We start from the raw sequence: 15,874 nt of genomic DNA, 5'->3' as shown, positions 1-15,874 counted from the left end.
AATTATGGTAATCGTTACCATGTACCTATGGTAATGGTTACTATAATATTATGGGAATGGTTACCATAATATTATGGTAGCCATTACCATATACGCTTAGGAACCGTTACAATGTGGTTATAGGATTGGTTCCTATTTGCTTATGGGAACTATTCCTATGAGTATGGTAATCATTACCATGATTGTTTCACATGCGACATGGAAACTGAAACCATAATGATAGGAATTGTTCCCATACTTATGGAAACTTTCCCAGAAAGTATGGGTCTATATCCCATAATCCCAAGTAATCGTTACCATAACAGTATGGGATGATATTTCATAAACGTACTAGGAACAGTTACTATTATTTTTTCTCCGTGTAGTAGATTTTTTAAATTTCATTTTGTTTTTTTATTTTCGTTCTACAAAAAACATTCCAATCTTCAGGTACATATAAAAACTATATATTTACTTTAATCAAGTAATATTTACTTGCAGCTCCGATTTATTTTTCTCTATGTAAATAATTTTTTTCTTTGGGAAATAAAAAAAATGTATTTCGTATAAAAAACTTATAAAGTTATTATCGTAAAATTTAAAGTTTGAAATTGTAAAAAAAGTGTATTTACTCATGTCATCACGAGACATGAACTCAATGAAGTATTATGGAAAAATAAATTATTCTGAGCCGATAGCCTCCAGGATAAGTTAGAGTTCACTGAATTTAGTTGAATATAAAAGCAAAGTATAAAATAAATGTAAAAAACTACAAAGACACATCAAACGCAAATGTATAATAAAATAAAAAAATATAGAGTAAAATTTGCCTGACAGTGAACAAAAAACTTTGTTTTTCTCATTTCTACATTATTTATTTCCGTTTATATTTACTTGTGCGCATTTTTAAAAAGCTTAAAGCTCAAACAAAAATAAAATTAAGGATTTAAAAGATAAACAAAGTACGAGACAATAAAATAAATAATAATGTTATTGTTTACAATGAGTTGTGTGTACACAAGTGCTCGTTATATTGTTGGAATGATAGTGAGCAAGTCGGCAGGATATAGGATATAGGATATAGATAAGGGAGAGTGTGTATACAGGAATGTATAAGTGTAGGAGTTTGTGTAGGAGTTTGTGTAGGAGTATTAGGAGTACAGGAAGTGCCAAGGGTGAAGATAGAATTCATGCAGTTTGCAGCAAACGATGCAATTACGTGGTTCAATGTCCAGGGAATGCCGCGAACCGTTTCCAGTTGGAATTTCACGGTCCGCCAGAGATATTAGTAAAACTGGGTGGTTGGAGATCATGGAGATACTGGAGATGGTCTGACTATTTAATGGGAGATACAAACTTCCCATCCCTTTCAGTTTCAAACCTCCCAACTTCCTCATTCAGTGTCTATGACTCAATTCTGTATTATATGTCTCAATGGTATTGAGAATTCACGAGGGAGTGCACTGCGTCGTTGGGAGGTGAATTAAGTGAACAAATCGATTCTCTGGACCAATGATAATGTCTTGCTTGTAGCTATTACCTCGTAGTTACGTGTCTGGAGATACTAGTTTACAGCAGGGAATTTTCGATAACTCGATATCATATATTATAAATGTCTATCGATGTTTTTTTATTATTTTTTACTATTGCCAGAAATTGCTTGCGACAAAATATATTGGAATTGATTCAAAATATTTTTTTTTTCTTTTTATTTATTATGGTACAAATTCTTTTTAATAAAACAGGGGAAGGGAGAGGAAAAACGGGGTAACCCCAAAATTTTATAAAGAAAAATTTTATTAATTAAATGATTTTTAAACATTCCAAAATCCTTTTTGTAAATATAATTGAGCATTCACTGAAAAAAATACTCAGTAGCAGCTACCTATTGACAATCGGTAGCTACTGCCAATTATTTTTCAGCAGCCACTACCGATTATTCCTGTAACAGTTACCTAATTTTTAGTAACAGCTACCGATCATTTTTTGGTAGCCGCTACCGATTATTTCTGTACCAGTTACCTAATTTTTGGTAACAGCACCGTTTTTTTTTTCGGTAGCTGGTACCGATTCCAATCAGTAGCGGCTACCGAAATAATCGGTAGCTGTTACCAAAAATTAATCGGTAGCAACAACCCAAAAATAATCGGTAGCAGCTACCAATTATTTTTTCCAGTGTTATTTTGAATTTTTTTTGCCCGCAAAAATGTAAATTTTTTTTTGTAATTGCAACTGAAAATTTTTTCTATTTTGGATATCATTAAGAAAAAAAATATTTAGCATAATTGGGTCCTCAAAAACTTGGTATTTCCTCAAGTACCCCATTTTGCCCCTCCCCCTATATTTTAATTTATTAATAACAAATAACAGATAAATTTTGTATGTATATTCATTAGATTAAAAATGATACAATGAATAATATGAATAAAATTTGAATTTGAAAATTGTTTTTTTAATATAATTTAAATAAAAAACTTTTTAGTTTACATTTACATTTACGTTTGCTATTATTATTATATATATTTTTTTTTTTTTATTCAGTAAAAGTTTGAACCGAAGAAGCAAGAGTTTGATTTTTAAGTTTATGTTAAACTTGTAAAAAGGAATAAAAACTTTTAAAAATAGTAAACTTGTCATCAGTATCAAAGAGAAAATAAAACTTTATCTGAATTTTTGTATTCCGAATGTATAACTTTTTATTGATTTTATCATAATAAAATTTTATTAACATTATAATATATATTTTTTTTTATAAAATAAATTCATTCCTTTAACGCATTTTTTTTTTTTTCAAGATGAAGAGTTTAAATAAACAGACGGAACGGGAGTTATAGGAAGAAATAAAATAAATAATCGACAAAACAAAATGAGATTGCGTTATACATATATATGTATATATATACATAATAATTTTTTTTATTTGAAAGCAACTCTATCAGAATCGATGGCGCATGCAAGCAACTCAAATGTAGAAAACGAATCATGCGACTATTCCATTGAATTTACCAAGAGACCAATATATTTATATATCTATATATAAATGTATGTACATATGTATATGTATATAGTAATAATGCAAACGAACTGGGAACAATAGAACGATAGAATTGCTTTTCGAGGGTTTCACAGACGTATAAGAGAAGCCAGAGGATAAAAAGCAATGGAAAATAGTAAAACGATTTTAGAAGGAGTAAAAAGAGACACTGGAGATAGATGATGAGGAAAAAGAGGTGGAGAAAGCTCTGGATGTAGGATGATAGATAAAGATGGATCGAGGACTTAAAGAAAGGGTTTATGAGAGAAAATACTGGAATGAATAGAAGGCGACCCTCTTCTAGACACAAACACTGGATCCATTAAGGATCCAGTAACCCGAACCCTCGCAATGTTTGATGACTAAAAGAAAAAACAACAGTAAATATATTGAGACAAGGATAAAGATGAGAAAAACAAAATGTTTACCACTCATGACTCTTTAAGATAACACTCTAATAAAATAGCGGGATAATTTAACGATAATGGCTTCAGACTTTTTTTTTTTTTTTTTTTTTTTTGTAATATTAAGTAGAATTTTATTCATTAATGTCTGAACATAGACGGAATTTACTACTCGTTTTAAATTAATTTAAAATTTTCCGCTTGGAAAATCGTAAATTTTTTTTTTTTAAATTTATTTTAATGAAAAAAAATTAATCTGTCTACTGAAAAATAACTTAAGGAATGAAATATTTTACTAAATAAAAACTTTATTTTCAGTAGTGGTATTTTTATTTTCATAATTGTTTAGTTAAACTCAAGTGCTTTGTAAAAACTTTTTAATTAATGTAAAACTTTGATTGTAACAAAGAGCTTGAGCGTAAAAGTTTAATAAAAAAAAAAAAAAAAAAGTAAGAAGAGGAGATAAAAAAAAATGAAAATTAGTCGCTTAGCTTATTGGAGTGTTGTCAGATGAGTCTAATAACCGGTAAAGTTTGACGACTTGTCTGAGTCATAGAACGACTTGAGAACACTTAGAGCGCAGCACCAGTGGCGTACCGTACTCGTATACTTTGCGTGTCGTTAAGAAAATGTTGAGTAGTTTTGGGTAGTGGAAAAGCTCATTGGCGATATGGTCGTGCAGGCTAACAAACTCAAAAGCTTTAACCAGCCTGGGTGTATACATAAGTATTTTCATATTCCAGTACCCAGAGATGAGTACTGTATAGTAAAACGACTAGCGTTAACGATACAGATATATCGCGTTTCTTGTTCAGACAAGCTCTTTTAAAACCCTTTTCTTTGTCTAACAAAAAAGAAGCCGTTTAAATACTGGACTTCATATTATTATTCTCTTTGTGATTGTTAATGACTAGAGAAAATGAGGGTAAAATGAGTCCTCTGAAATTTTTTATAATTAAAATATGAAGCGCGAAATGGTTTGTTAAAAATTTATCGTAGAAAATGTACGAGGTGCCAAATTTTAAATTATGGCTAAAGGGCGATTCGGACCGCGGTTTTTTTTTAATTTTTCTAAAATAAATTAATAGTTACTTTTTTTTTATGAATTAAAGTTTTTAGTAGAAAATTTATTGATTGACATTCAAGGACATCCTTGCGTGAAACGTGAGTCAAATGAGGGCTAACTGGTTCAAATTTAATTCCGAGGCTATTAAATTTTTGAAAATATCTCAATAATTTCTGAATAATTTATCAATTTTTTTTAACTATCGAAAATATTTATAGGACAGTTATTGTAAAAAATGTAAATTCTTAATTAGACATTACCTTGACTTTGATTTTGTTTTCATAATAAATCCGGCAATATCGCAATTTTTAAATCTCAATATATACATATTAGGGTGCTTCGTTTCCGGTGAAAGTATTTTTTTTGTTGCTCATCAAGCAAAATACTGTTTTTTATGGTAAAACAAAAATTCCTGCCAAGTTTGAGCTCTTAATTCCAATCCTAAGTACTTTCCATTTGATTTCAAAGATTTCCCATTTAAAATACACGTAAATTAAATTACTTTTTTTTTAACTTTCTAATACTCAGCTGCGTTTTATGATATCAACGCGGGTTCGGTCGCAAATTGTAGGGCATTTGGTGTTCTTCAAAAGTACCCATAGTAACTTAGCTGTAATTCCAGCTGTTTTACTTGTGACCGCTGAGGAAGTCATTTTCCCAATGAAATTGACCTTTATTGGCTTGCAGAACGTAAACCAATGAATGCACAACAAAAATGTAAACGGAAATTTTATAGGAAATTTTATTCCCGTTAAAAAAAAGTCCTATGAGTCAAGTCGCTAAAGTCTATAGTTTCCGAGTTATAGTAATTTTTATAATTTAAAGAAATAAATATCAATTGTAATTTTTTTTTTAATACTATATTTTTACTATATTTTTTTTTTTTTAATTCTAAATTATTTAAAATACTTTGGTCAAGAAAAATAATTGCAAATAAACAACAAAAAAAAAATTGAAGCTAAAAATTCTTAGTTTTTGGTCTTTGACTGAAAATTTTTTGAGTTTACTTTAAACTTGAAGAAGATCCAAGAAGTAAGCGAATTCGGTGAATAAAAAAATTTTTTGGCATCTCATCTTGCTTCTCATATTGAATTTTTTTTTCCATAATGACCAAATAATACTGACATTTAATATCCATTTAAGGATTTAAAAAAAGTGGAACTAGTGAAAAAAATTCTACTACCGGAAATTTATTTCTAGGCGGTCCATTTCGCCTCCTCTTTCTTTACCAGCTACAATTTTTCAACTCTGTCAAATAAAGAAAATACATTTTTCGATGTTTGAATGACTCTTTATATAGCTCATGTACTGTATAAAAATCTCATTGACTTAGTAATTTTTTTTATGGCAATTTTATTAATCTTTTTTTTTATGGCCGCAATTTATTTTTTATTCAAACTTTTCGAGTACGATATTGAAGATTAATGACAACTGGTCTAGCCGATGAGTCTCGGCGGCCAGCCATTAAAAATTTGCGATAGGAAGGTATTAAACGAGCGATGGAGCGAGAGAGTTATCTCGAAAATGGGAATGAGTAGATGAAGCTAGATTATAAAGGCGCGGAGGAGGTAAAGAGGTTGAAGCTCGAGGTTGGCGGAGGTAAAAATAGTGGAATAACGAGACAGAGGACCACGGAGGTCCAGTGTTGTATGTACTCTGCCCTGAGTTGACTGGGGTTTACGTTTTTTAGACAAAGAGAGAAAAGAGAGGAAAAGCTCAAGCGATTTATTTTATTGCTAAATTTAATGGCGTGAAACGCGAGGAACCACTGCCACTACCAGAGAACCAAAGAGGATCAAGGAAGTTACAATTACGCTCGTTGAATTGTCTTTCTGCATTTTCTCTGTCCGCTTGAGAATTGCTGATCCGAAACCCGCTGGGGACCAATTCTCGACACACACTATCGGTCTACTTCTTTGAGTCAGATCCAGCAAATCCTCAAGATAAAAATGCGATATCGAAGATTTAAAATTATTAGTTTAAATTGAAGAATAAAAAAGAAATCAAACTCAATAATTGAAACTTGGGCAAAAGATAATTGAAAAAAAAAAAAAAAAAAAAAAAAAAAAAAAAAAAATTTTAAACAGATAATTGAAAGAAATCTTACGATTGGGTTATAAATTTAATTATCTGGTACTGCGTAATTTTTATATTACATTTAAAAAATTTATCCATTAATTGTTTAATGGGAAATAAAATTAAAAGTTTTTTTTTAATTATCGGAAACATTCTATACTCATTGGTTTTTTCCACATTGATATTTCCGGCAAGGAAAAATAATATAATAAAGTCAGAATATGAGCGCATGTAAAATTTTTATATCTTTGAATTATTGAAGTATACTAGTGCGTAAATATTAATTATATCCCTCATTAGGTTTTTACGAAACTTTTCCCCTCTTAAAAATTATGTTTTATGCATGTAATTATACAATCAATAAAATAAAATCAACTATATAAAATAAGTTGTGGAATACAGAAATTGTCAAGATCTTTAAAATTTAAGTTACATGTAAAAAATTACGTGATAATACAGAAATTGTTAAGAATAGAATTCATATAAAATTGAAAAAAACTTTCAATACTTTGACTCGGTCTTTATTTCAATTTTTCGTATTGTCGTTTCGATTATACTATGGGGGTTATAATTCTACTTATGATTTTCTCTCTATGCCGAGCAAGTATTTTACGGCTTGATGACATCATTGATGTAAATGGGAATGGACCGATCAATTGGTGCGTTCAATATCGGACTCGTGTAAGTAATATGTGAAATATTAAAATTTCGTATAAAATTATTTCAATATGAGAAATTTTTTTGATTATTAGTGTAACCCTTATCATCAAGAACCGTGTTGTGAAGAAAATAACACATGCAGATTAGTGAGACTGGAAGAAAATGTGAATGTATCGGCGTGTTTAGAGCCAGGTATCTTTTTAATCATTTTGTCATCAGCAAGTCACTGATTTTGTAAATTTTTTATCAATACTACTGATATTACATTGAAGAAAATAATTAATTTCAGTACAATTAGGAGGGTATTGTAGAAATGATTTAGATTGTTTGAGTATAGACCACGCAATATGTAATAGCAATAATGAGTGTGAACGTGGGCCTGGTTTTGTTGAAGTAACCGAAGCAAAATGCGCACCACTAATTACTAGTTCCTGCTGGACAGATGATGACTGTGTGGTGAAAAATTCTATTTGCATAAACAATGAATGTACTTGTAAACCTGAATTCGTATCATACTTAAAGTACTATTGCAAACCAAGTGAGTTTAATTTTTCATATGTTTATAGTAGTAAATTACATAAGGTAAGAGACCCAGTACCCGATCAGGGAACTAGTACCCGATCACTCATGTATTTGTATATCTATCGTAGACACATTGTGAAATTAGACATTTCATGAATTGCAAACAGATTGTGTAACGGTCATTCTGTTACACGAAGTATCTAAAATTTTTAGGAATTTCACGAAATGCAACAGGGCTTCAGACAGATCATGTAATATTGCAGAGTTACATGGAATGTCTAAATTATTTAAACACTTCGTGAAATGTCTAATGCCAGTATTGCTGATTGTGTGATGCCTAGGAGTGATAGATGTGAATGCGGATTGAATAAAAAAGCGAATTAAATTTTATTTATTAACTTATGGTAAGCTAACATGGCATCTACTATTACATGACACGTTTGCTTTTTTACAAGCACACCTTTTACCAAGCTTTCCTCACAGATAACAGAGTATTCATGCCGATTTCATTCCGTAAAAGAAACTGTAGATGCCATGCTAGCATACTATGTATTAATAAATAAAATTGAATTCGCTTTTTTATTTCATTCGCATTCACATCTATCATTGCTAAACACTACACAATCAGCAATACCGGCATTAGACATTTCACGGACTGTCTAAATAACTTAGGCACTTCATGTAATTCTGCAACATTAAAAATCTGCCTGAAGCCCTGTTGCATTTCATGAAATGCCTAAAAATTTTCGATACTTCGTGTAACAGAATGACCGTTAAACAATCTGCCTGCAGTTTATGAAATGTCTAATTTCACGATGTGTCTACGACGTATCTAAATTTATAACTATAAATATACAAATATATAAGTAATCGGGATGTGTTAGCGTCATTGAGGCAATTTTGTTCAAATGATTACGATTGTGAAGATCTAATACGTATAATGTGCTCTAACGATAAGACGTGTGTGTAAGCCAAATCATGTTATACAAAATAATACTACATGTGCACCACTTTTGGGCGGATTCTGTGAAAATGATAATGCATGTGCAAACGATGATCTTATTTGAATACATTATAAATGTCAATGTAAACATGACAATTTACATGAATTTAATAATACACGGAGAAAAAATTATAGTAACTGTTCCTAGTACGTTTATGAAATATCATCCCATACCGTTATGGTAATGATTACTTGGGATTATGGGATATAGACCCATACTTTCTGGGAAAGCTTCCATAAGTATGGGACCAATTCCTATCATTATGGTAACAGTTCCCATGTCGCATGTGAAAGAAGCATGGTAATGATTACCATTCTCATAGGAATAGTTCCCATAAGCAAATAGGAACCAATCCTATAACCACATTGTAACGGTTCCTAAACATATATGGTAATTATTCCCATAATATTATGGTAACTATTCTCATAATATTATGGTAACGATTACCATAATTCCATAGGAACTATTCCGATACCATATGGGAATTATACCCATAATTATAGAAATGATTACCATAATATATATGGGTATCGTTCCTATAATCAACATTTCAGAAAAACCGGTTACCATGCAGTATGGGAACCATTCCCATAATATATTCTAACTGTTACCATAATTTTCTCTCTGTGTAGATGCCTATACCAAGTAAAAAATTACAGTCCTTGACATTTTTATTGATAAATTATAACTAATCTTATGCGATTTAGATTAATGGGTATATTATATTTGTAGAACCATTGGGAATGACTTGTAGCAATGATTATGATTGTAAAGATTCAATGCATATGAAATGTTCAGAAAATAAAATATGTATTTGTAGACCAGATCATATTATAATAAATAACGCTACATGTGCATCACTTTTGGGAGGATATTGTCAGCATGACGAACAATGTGCAGTAGATAACTCTGCTTGCATTGATAATAAATGTCGATGCAAAGTTAATTTAAAATCTATATCAAATGACAAATGTGTACCAAGTAAATTAAAATCATTTGTAATTGATTGTGCAGTTATGAGTTTGAGATGAAAAAAATGAACGTTTATTTAAATTTTAGCAAAATTCGGAAAGTTCTGTTCAAATATACTTGATTGTGAAGATGTTTTGCATTTATCTTGTTCAGAAAATCATCAACAATGCGAATGCAAAAAAAATCATATCCTAATGAATAACTCTACGTGTTTGCCACTTCTAGATGAATACTGTTGGGCTTATGATAAATGTGCACCCAAAAATTCTGTTTGTTCATCAAATATCTGTCGATGCAAGCCTAATTACTGGCAAAAATCAAACAACCAATGCTTACCAAGTAATTAAATAATTCATTTATTAAATTGATCATTTTATTAAATTAATTATATTTAAAAATAAGAACGATCCTATGGTTTTAACATTACAAAAATTTATTCTCTTAATGTAGCAAAATTAGGACAATCATGTGAATCTAATGATGACTGCCAAAAACTTTTGCACGCTGAATGCTTGGAAAATAAAATATGTGCTTGTAGAAAAAATAATATAATTTTAGAAAATTCAAAATGTGTACCAGTAATAGGCGGATTTTGTGATGATAATAATTTATGTTTTCCCAGAAATTCTGTTTGTATAAATAACGAGTGCCAATACAGAGAAGGTTATTTGGGAAGATCGAATGGGGCAATGCATTCTAAATGGTCATAATTTGTATTAAAAGAAATTAATTACTGTTCCGAATTCAACCATTCTTATTTTTCCGTCTAAAAATAATAGCTGATACATCGGATTCGTGTTGTAGATGATAAAAAAAAAAATAAAATAAAAGACCTAGCACCTGATCAGGGAACTACACACGCAGAAATTTTTAGTAAAAATTACCCAAAAATATGATACTGTAAGAGCATGTGGAAAATATCTAAATTTTTGCCGTGCACATTGTAAAATATTCTGCTCCACAGCATGTAAATTAAGTGAAAATTCTACTGACAACATGCAAGGAAAAAAAAATAGTAATGGCTACTCTCTGGGACAGTACTGAGTACTATCCCGGACAGAAGTGGGTACAGTCTAGATAGTAGTGGATACAGTCTAGATAGCATACAGTACTGTCTAAAATTTTTTTTTTACAGAAAGTACTCAGTACTATCCCAGAGAGTAGCCACTATTTTTTTCCGTGTAGTGAAAATTTAGTGGCTACACGGAAGAAAAATTATGAGAAGTATTACTATGTATTATGGCAATGGTTCCCATAATGGTATAGGAATTGTACCCATACTATTATAGGGATGATTCTTATATATTATGGGAACCATCCCTATAATAGTATGGGAATGGTTTCCATATTGATATAGGAACTATTCCTATAATATTATAGGAACTATTCCCATGATTTTATGGAAACCATTCCTATTATATTATAAAATTGTTTTTTCGCAAAATAGTGTAGAAATTTCCCTCATGATATGGAAAGATTGAAATAAAGCTTTTTTTTGAAATTTGAGATTTTATCGAAATTTAAATTTTTATTTCCAAAATTTGAATTTTGTTGAATGTTCTGTGCTGACAAAAAATTTTTGTTAAAAATTTTAATGTTTTTTGCCAAATATGATTTTTTTTTCATTCTTTGAATTTTTGTTTTTATGTTTAATAATATTTCTGTGTATTGTAGAAGTGACTTCGACACTTTTCTTCAAATTAATATTTTCATAATAATATGGGAACCATTCCCATAATATGATAAGAATGGTTTCTATAATAGTATGGGAACTATTCCCATAATATTATAAGAATGGTTCCTATAATATTATGGGAATGATTCCCATACTATTATAGGAACCATTCCTACAATGTTATGGAAATGGTTCCTACAATTTATAGGAATCGTTCCTATATATTATGGGAATGATTCCCATAATATTATAGGAAGTATGCCCATAAATTATAGGAACCATTTCCATAATGGTATGGATATCATTCCCATAATTATAAGAGGTACTCCTATAATTATGGGAAACATTCCTATAATTATAGGAACTGCTTCCATAATTTATGGTTATCATTCCTATACTGGTAGAGGATGAAATTTCACAAAATTATGGGAACCATTCCCATAATTTTCTTTCCGTATAACTGTCTTTACAGTACTAAACTTTATGGGTTATTTTTACTCAAAAATTCACTGCGTGTAGTACTCGATCACTCTATGTATTTATATATCTATATTTAGTAAAATTTTGTAAATAAAGTTTCCTCATTGGTTACTAAATCTTTTATCTTTATAATAGCCATAATTAGTTCATAATGATCAAGAACCATTTTTGTATAATTGAAAATTATTAACTAATAAATCATAAATAAATTATCGAAAATCTCGACAATAACTATTTGTTATTTTTTTAGTAATCAATTATGTTTACTTTTAGCTATGACTAAGCAATTAACTGATGGAAAATTTCAAATAATCAATTATTTGTAATTACCACAAATTAGTAAGTAACCAATAAATAATTTTATTATCATTAATACTATTTAACTTGTTATAAAAATGAGTTTGTTTGCATAGAATGAATTTATTTAATTCTACGCTGTAATGCGCGCACGATTAAACGCTACGTAATTATTTTTTAGTGTATTTTTAACAATGTCTTATGTAGTTGTAATAATATAAAAAACTATTTCATACTTTTATCATAACTTTTTTATTTTGAAATAATTATACTTTATACTGCTGGTTTTTTTCTACTTTGTCATCGATAATGTAAAAATAGAATCAACTTTGTTTTAAATTATATGACTTGTGGCAACATTGTAAGTTGACGTATCGAATGAGTATATAACGAATTTTTCTAAACATAAATTCTGATACTTTTTTAAGTTTCTCATTTTTTAATTACTCACGTTATATAAAATTATAAGTACAGTTTTTATTCAGATTTTAAAATATCATTTAATTAGCATAATAATAAAACACAATGGCAATAAAAATTGTATTCATGATCCTTGCATTAACTAAAGCGGAGATTTTACAGCTTACGGATATTATTGATGGTTATGGAGAAAATCCAATTCATCAGTGTGTTTTTCATCTGACTCGCGTAAGCTTATTTGATGTTTAAAAGTAATAATTGTTTGGTATACGGCCTTTTGAAGATAAAATAATTTTTTATTATTAGTGTAACCCATATTTTGAAACTCCGTGTTGTGAAAAAAATCAAACATGCAGAATAGTCGGATGGAATGCAGATCTAAGTGTATTTGCATGTACTGATCCAGGTATTTTATTCTCATTTATTCATTATGCCAAAAGTATCTTTAATTTTACCCCTGCATAAAGTTGATTGTTATGAATTTTCTTCTAGTGCGTTTAGGAGATTACTGTGAAAATAATGTCGATTGTTTCAATATAAATGATGCTGTATGTTCTGAAAACAAAAAGTGTGAATGTATGCCTAACTACATTAAAAGAAAAGACGGAGAATGCGTACTAATGGTAAAGGCATGTGTGACAGACAAAGAATGTGTAGTGAAAAATTCTGTTTGTTCTAACCATCGCTGCACTTGTAAATTATCATATACATTAGACTTTAAAGATCAATGCATACCAAGTAAATCATTTGTTTAAATACGTAAAAACATACGTTAAGTTTAAGCGAATTTTTTCGACGCGCCTGAAAAATCATTCCACGGTGAACATCGAATTGAAATTAATACAGAAGTTATTTTTTTTAGCTAAACTGGACATGGCTTGTAACAATGATTATGATTGTAAAGATCTAATGCATGTGAAATGCTCGAAAAATAAAATATGTACTTGTAGACCACATCATATTATAATAAATGATGGTACATGTGCATCACTTTTGGAAGGATATTGCCAGCATGACGAACAATGTGGAGTTGAAAATTCTATTTGCAGTGAAAATAAATGTCGATGCAAAAATAAATATATATTAACTTCTCCCGAAAAATGTTCACCAAGTATTGAATTTTACGAGTATTTTTTAATATGGTAGAGGTACCGTTTTTAAACACTCGAAAAATGTGACTATAAAAATTTGTAAAATACGCAATGATATGATTAGTTTTTTAAATGTGTTAAAAAATACTCTCATCACAATATAACATTGAAAATTTCTCAAATTGGTCTTTGTTACCCGAGTCGAAATCTAAGACAAGGCAGGCTTTGAATCTGAATAAGCATTAAAAACCTACATTAGAATTTTTAGAACATAATCATTGTTAAAGCTTGAAATGGACTTAGTTAGACTCACAGAGGCTTGAATTAGGCCTACATAGACATAAATCGTAAAACGAACAAAACTAAACTTTACAGAAGAGAGAACTTGCAAGGAATACTACGGAAAAGTGAAAATGTTAAATTTGCGGACTACTGGAAAATTGATGTAAGTAATCCAGGCATCTCTCAAGTAGACTAATGACCCAAATGTGAATTGGATACCACAGGCAGCCTGGCACAAACAGAGGATCGATTTTAAAAAATTCTATAGCTAGTAAAAAATTGCTGATTTAACAAATTCTGAGTTTGTTTGTTTCACGATATATATCTTTGTAGATCTGATTCATACCTTTGTAAGTCGAAGTTGGTTCATTTCAAGCTTCTACAAGGATTATGTCCTAAATAGTCTAATTTAGGTTTTCAATGCATATTTAGGTTCAATGTATGTCCAAAAATAGAGCAGTGGCTTCAAATGGTACTTCTACTCTATTAACGATGAAAATTTACTAAATAATAACTGTTATTTAGCACCACTTGGAGAAGGCTGTAACTACGATTACGATTGTAATAAAATATTTTATACTAAATGTTCAAATGACAGCAAATGTGTTTGTGAAGAAAATTATATTGCAATAAATGATACATTATGTGCACCGCTGTTAGGAGCATTTTGTTCGCAAAATGAACCATGTGGAGTAAATAACTCCGACTGTATTGATAGTGTATGCCAGTGCAAAGCCAATTTCAAATCTATATTCAATAACAAATGTGTACCAAGTTAGTTTAAATCATTAATAATATTGTGCAATGATGAAATTAGGATTAAATGATGAACAATTTTTTTTCAATTATAGCAAATTTTGGAGAATCCTGTACTGAAAATTTCGATTGTGAAGATATTTTTCATTTATTTTGTTCAAGCAAACATAAATGTGAATGTAAAAAAAATCATATTTTAATTAATAATTCTACGTGTCTGCCACTTTTAGATGAATATTGTTGGGCTTATGATAGATGTGCGCCCAAAAATTCTATTTGTTCATTCAATACCTGTCGGTGCAAGCCTAACTATTTACAGAGATCAAATAACCTATGCATACCAAGTAATTAAATAATTTTTCAATTCAGTTGATCATTTTAAATTGAATTTATTATGTGCAACAACGAGAACGATCCCTTGACATTAACATTGAAAAAATAATAATTTATATATTGAATACGATTGTGTATATGACGCGAGCCGGAGGCGAGGTTGTCAAAATAAGGAACGTTTTACACGAAAGTAGACTAAATATATACATTAATTTTTGTAAGAAATACCAGAAAAGTACACCGATCAGTTACTATAGATGGCAGGTCGTAATAACGGTCGCTCACAGATATTTGATAAAAAGTTTTTTTAAAAGATGACTCAAAGAGTTATTTTGATAATTTTTGCACACTAATTATAAAGAGATGCCACTAAAAAATATTCTTCACCATACCTGCACTGATAGTTTAAATTCCTGCTCTGTTTAGAGGGAAAAACAAATAATGAAAATTAGCGCATGCGCCATTCTTCCCACAAAGGCCAAAATTAAAACATTCAAGTGCAGATTTGGTAAAAAATGGTATACACACCATGGAGAAAGATAGGACGTCACAATCCACATGTTTGCCACCCTCCCCTTCGGCTCGGGTAGGCAATTATAGACACGGGTTGTAATGCCCTACTTTCCTATCTAGATGTGTAATATACTATTTAAAAATCATCTCGCGTGTATATATGGAAAGGAAGCTCGTAATTATTTTCGTATTCAATTTAAATGTCAAAACATCACAGATCTAAGCTCACTATGTTGTATTAATTTTTTTTGTAATTAATGTTTTCCGAAACTCCCCTGCGGAGCGAATTTCACTTCGAAGGGGAGTGAAT

At 30.0% G+C, this 15,874-nt stretch overlaps 1 protein-coding gene across 6 annotated transcripts in view; it reads right to left on the bottom strand.

The window, feature by feature from the left end:
- The window catches only part of LOC103570110 (guanine nucleotide-releasing factor 2), a 107,745-nt gene that overhangs the window by 43,066 nt on the left and 48,805 nt on the right, over positions 1-15,874 (bottom strand). The gene's annotated exons all lie outside the window — the stretch shown is intronic.

This window comes from Microplitis demolitor, chromosome 7, assembly GCF_026212275.2.
Source record: "Microplitis demolitor isolate Queensland-Clemson2020A chromosome 7, iyMicDemo2.1a, whole genome shotgun sequence".
Lineage (NCBI taxonomy): Eukaryota > Metazoa > Arthropoda > Insecta > Hymenoptera > Braconidae > Microplitis > Microplitis demolitor.
Note: the sequence above shows the minus strand (reverse complement) of the source record. Positions and strands in the feature narration are given on the sequence as shown.